Genomic DNA, 5374 nt, shown 5'->3' on the forward strand with positions numbered 1-5374 from the left:
TAAAATCCCAGTTAATAAATGTGGTCCTTAAACGTCTATATACAAGCACAGAGTGACAATCTCTTCTCATTGATTCCCTCCAAAGCAGGATAATTGGAGGATGGCTTTGCTTAGAATAGAAACACATTAAGTTGCATATCTGATTTAAAAATTGATGCAACAGTAGAAATGTGTTGTAGGTTAGTGGTATATGTCTCTAGGGCATTGGGTTTAAAATTCAGAAAGAACTGGGCTGACATCATGAAGCTGCTAATTTAATTCCCTTTTGGGTCAAGCATGATACTAACAACTTTATTTCCCAAATGTATCATCTATAAAATGGGAATTATAATAATACTTATCATGCATTTATAATTAAGATGAAATAGACTAATATATGTGGTGAGCTTAGAACAGTGAACACACAGTAATATTGCTATTGTTACTATATTGTTGCTTTATAATGCTGCTAAGATTCTTGAGTGAGTTTCTTTATCACTTGTTATTTGACCTTTTTTATTATTTTTTTGGCCAATTTGTCTTTTAATTCATCCATGTAAATTTATATATCAGTAGTTCTGTTTTGAGGGCTTCGTGATATTTCTTTTTAGGGGGAATAATTGTATTTGCTTGTGTAATCATGTGCACATAATGACATTTTGGTTAATGACACTGCATATATGATAGGGGTCTCATAAGATTATAATAGAGCTAAACAATTCTTATCCCATAGTGATGTTGTGGCAGTCATAACGCCATAGCGCAATGCATTATACACACGTTTGTGGTGATTTTGGTGTAAACAAACCCACAACACTGGTAGTCAAAGAAAAGTACAGCACCTAATATTATGTACACTACACAATACCTGATAATGATAACAAACCACTGTGTTACTGGTTTATTAATTTACTATACTATCCTTTTTATCATTATTTTTGAGTGTACTTCTACTCCTTCTATTAAAAAATGTTAACTGTAAAAATAGCCTCTTGCACAACATTAATTAGAATCGATAAGAACAAACTCCTTATCTTTTTGGCAATATCTGGGAAAAATGTTAATTTTTCACCACAGGGAGTGATGTTAACTGCAGATACTTCATAAATGCCCTTTAACAAATTGTTTCCTTCTATTCTTAGTTTTTTAGAAGTTTCTATTAATACCATGAATGAATGTTGTCGAGAATTTTGTCGTGTTTTTCTCCCTTTATTTTCTCTTCGAATTTAATGGGGTGGAATGCAATGATTGATTTTCAAATGTTAACCTATCGCTTTACTCCTGGACGAGCTCAACTTTAAATGATGATGCATTATTTGCTTTGTAAATCGTGAGATTCCATTGCTAATATTTTATTAAGGATATCATGTTTAGGGTGCTGAAGAATAGTCACTTGTAAATTTATCATTATGTAATTTCAGGGGTTTTTTTCAGTACTTTGTTGACTGCCTAAAATGATTTGGTATATGTTAGTTCCTTTAATATTTTTTGAAGCAGTTTGTATAGAATTGGGATCTTTTTCTGAAAACACCTTTTAACTGGAATTCTCTTTGTGGGAAATTGTTTCTTCAAAAGATTTTCTATTTTTTTGAGTCCATTTTAGTAAGTTGTGACTTCCAAGAATTTGCCCATAGCATCTAATTTGTTGACAATAAATTCTTTGAATTTTGCCTTTCTTTTCTGAAATTCTGTAAAATCTGTTATGACATTCTCTTTTTTGTTCCTGATATGTTAATTTGTGTCTTTCTGAGATATGTCGGGGATTTATCAATTTTTAGTCTTTTCAAAAAAGCCGCATTTTGTCTTTGTTGTTTTTCTCTATTGCTTGTCTCTTTGCCATTTGATTACTTGTCTTCATTATTTTGTTTCTTCTACTTGTTTTGTATTATTCTTCTTTCATTATCTTCTTGAAGTGTAAATGTAGATAATTAATAGTAAATCTTTACTCTTTTCTAATATTAGCATTTAAAGCTATAAGTTTCCCTACAACCAGTGCTTGAGATGCATCTCACAAATTTTGTCATGTTGTATTTTCATCATTATTCACTTCAAACTCTTCTCTTTTTTTTAACTGTGATTTTTTTCCCTTGGCCTACATGGCACCTGAAACAAAATTGTTTAATTTCCAATTATTTCTGACTTTCTACATATCAGGTTTAATGGATTTCTAATTTAGTTTCATTGTTTTCAGAAAATACACACTGTTAGATTTAATACTATGACAGTTATTTTATTTATTTATTTATTTATTTATTTATTTGGAGACAAGGTTTCACTCAGTTGCCTAGGCTGGAGTGCAGTGAAAAGATCACGACTCATTGCAGCCTTGACCTGCGGGGCTTCAGCAATTCTCCCACCTTAGAGTGCCAACTAGTTGGGGCTACAGGTGTGTGTCACAATGCCCGGATAATTTTTGTTTTTGTGGAGATGGGGTTTCATCATGTTGTCCAGGCTGGTCTAGAACTCCTGAGCTTAAGCAGTCTGCCTGCCTCGGACTCTCAAAGTGCTGGGACTACAGGCGTAAGCCGCTGTGCCCAGTCACTTTGCAAGTTACTGAGAATTATTTTAGCCCCTCATTACGGTCTACTTTATTAAAAATCTATGTTCTTGCAAAAAATGTGTTTTCTGCACATAGGTATTGTATTCTATAAATGTTAATTAGGTCAAGGTAATTTACAATTTTAAAAAATTGTCCATATACTCCCTTATTTTTTTAAAAAAATTCTATCTTAAGTAGTAGGTTAACCTGATTTTACATGCATTTTGAGACTCTAGGTCACAGGCTTTATGAAAACACACACTTTTATCATGACTAGTAGAGGATATGTCACTTGTGATGCCAACTAATCAACTGTTGTGTAGATTAGTTGCCAGTAAGAGGCACGTACTGAATCTGCCCAGGCTGCTTTCCCTGAGTAGGCAGGCGGTTCCTACATTGATTTCCCCGGTAGTGCTGTGACTACCTGTTCATAGTTAAATATTTTTCCAAACAGAGGATTTTCATAATGGCCTCACAAGGTAGTGTCAGGTGGATCTCCTGCTGAGAAAACAAGTCACTGGATCCAAAGCCAGTTTACCAGTTTGTCCACAGTAAATGGCTAAGTATGGCAGTGCACCATGGTTATATGGAGGTACATACAGAGGCAGTGGGCTAATGGGGATTGCTGTTTTGCCTGCATCATCACCTGTGCTGCCGGCAGGTTTGTTTACTGTTTTTAACCCATGATTTATGAGAGAAAAAATGTATCATATTTTACCTAATGGTCTGTGATTTTATTAATTTGGTTTAGAAGTGTTCTTTATTTCTGTGAGTACATATGGGGAGGACAGCTGGGGATAGAGAAAGGCAGACAAATGTTCAGTCTCCCATTGCAAACCAGATGCTGCCTGACTGGAAGTAAGAAATATATAAATTGCTTGGCTAATCCTGCCAACAACCTAATGTCCACTAGTGAAAAGCAAATTGGTACCTTGTGTCAGTACTGACACTTTTATTTCCAAACTTATCTTTTGTTTACCCATATCAGGGGTTTTCAATATGTTTTCCAACAGAAGAAATCATCCCTGGTAAACCTGAGCAGTTTCACAAAATTCTCAGTAAGAAAGATATTATAATTTATAACCAGACAAGCCTGTGCGCTTGAGGGTCTCTGGGCTTTTTAGGTAGTGAAGCAAAGTAAATACTGGAATCTGATACTTTTCTTAACATTTAGCCAATTTAAATACAAGTTATTCTCAGTCTGCTGTGTAATTCCTTGTTACCTTAATCAAAATACACTGACAACACACAATAGGGGGAGGGATAGGAAGGAATTGACGGTTATTGAGAAATCTATATATTTTTAACTTCAAGGCAGACAACAGAGTCTTTTCCAAAGACTGTGTTCCAACCATACCTATATTATGTTACAAAAATTCTTATAAAATCTTATGAGATGAGCAGTATTAGCCACAGTTTAGAGAAGAAACTAAGCTTCAAAGTTAATACCTATCACTCTAGAACTTTCAGACAATAAACACAAAATCAAAAACACAAATTCAATTCTCTACAGTGTTAATGATAATACTAAATCTTCCATTACCACTTACCTTTCCTTCACTGATCCAAGGACATTATTATATCTGTCACCGTACTGAATTATTAGATAATGTTACATTTAATTATATTTAAATGCAATGCAACAAAATGATCTAAACTTTCAAAAATCAAATAAATATTTTTTCTCTAGAAGAAATATTCTTCCTAAGAAGTGTCTGTATAGTTAAGATGTAATACAAACTATTAAGATATTAATGACATGCTTTTAAACTACATGATTCATTTTTATTCAATGACAATTGACAAATTAGCTTTTTTCTGTGAAAGACGGTGAGTTTAGGTTGTTTTTTGTTTTTGGTGTTTGTTTGTTTGTTTGTTTGTTTTGACGCAGAGTTTTGCTCTGTGGCCCAGGCTGGAGTGCAATGGCAGATCTCGGCTCACTGCAACCTCTGCCTCCCGGGTTCAAGCGATTCTCCTGCTTCAGCCTCCAGAGTAGCTAGGATTACAGGCACCCGCCACCGTATCTGGCTAATTGTTGTCTTTTTAGTAGAGACAGGGCTTCACCATCTTGGCCAGGCTGGTCTCGAACTCCTGACTTGATGATCCACCCACCTTGGACTCCCAAAGTGCTGGGATTACAGGTGTGAGCCACCACATCTGGCCGAGTTTAGCTTTTTAAAAATCCCTCTCATTGCCTCCCTGTTACTTCCAAAGTTTTTTGGTCATATTTTTACATTATCTCAATTTATAGTATTCTAAAATTCCTACTCCCAAAGTTATTTAGTAACAAGATTAGTTCTACATTTAATGTATTCAGTACTCATCACTGGCCATTTATATAGTTTTTTTTACATTTATGTTAATTGATTAAATTCCATTTTTAATTAAACTTTAAGTTTTTAGATAACTGCAGAATCACATGCATTTTTTTTTTTTTTCCCAGATGGAGTCTTGCTATGTCATCCAGGCTGGAGTGCAGTGGTGCAATCTTGGCTCACTGCAACCTCCGCCTCCCGGGGTTCTAGCGATACTTCTGCTTTACCTTTCCGAGTAGCTGGGATTACAGGCACATGCCACTGTGCCTGGCTAATTTTTGTATTTTTAGTAGGGACGGGGTTTCACCATCTTGGCCAGGCTGGTCTCGAACTCCTGACCTCAGGTGACCCACCCGCTTTGGCCTCCCAAAGTGCTGGAATTACAAACGTGAGCTAGCGCACCCGGCCTCACATGCATTTTAAAGAAATAATTATGAGTGATGTACACCCGGCCTCACATGCATTTTAAAGAAATAATTACGAGTGATGTAATATACCCTTTTCCAATTTTCCCAAATGGTAACATCCTACAGAACTACAG

Source organism: Mandrillus leucophaeus, unplaced genomic scaffold, assembly GCF_000951045.1.
Source record: "Mandrillus leucophaeus isolate KB7577 unplaced genomic scaffold, Mleu.le_1.0 Scaffold635, whole genome shotgun sequence".
Taxonomy (NCBI): Eukaryota; Metazoa; Chordata; class Mammalia; order Primates; family Cercopithecidae; genus Mandrillus; species Mandrillus leucophaeus.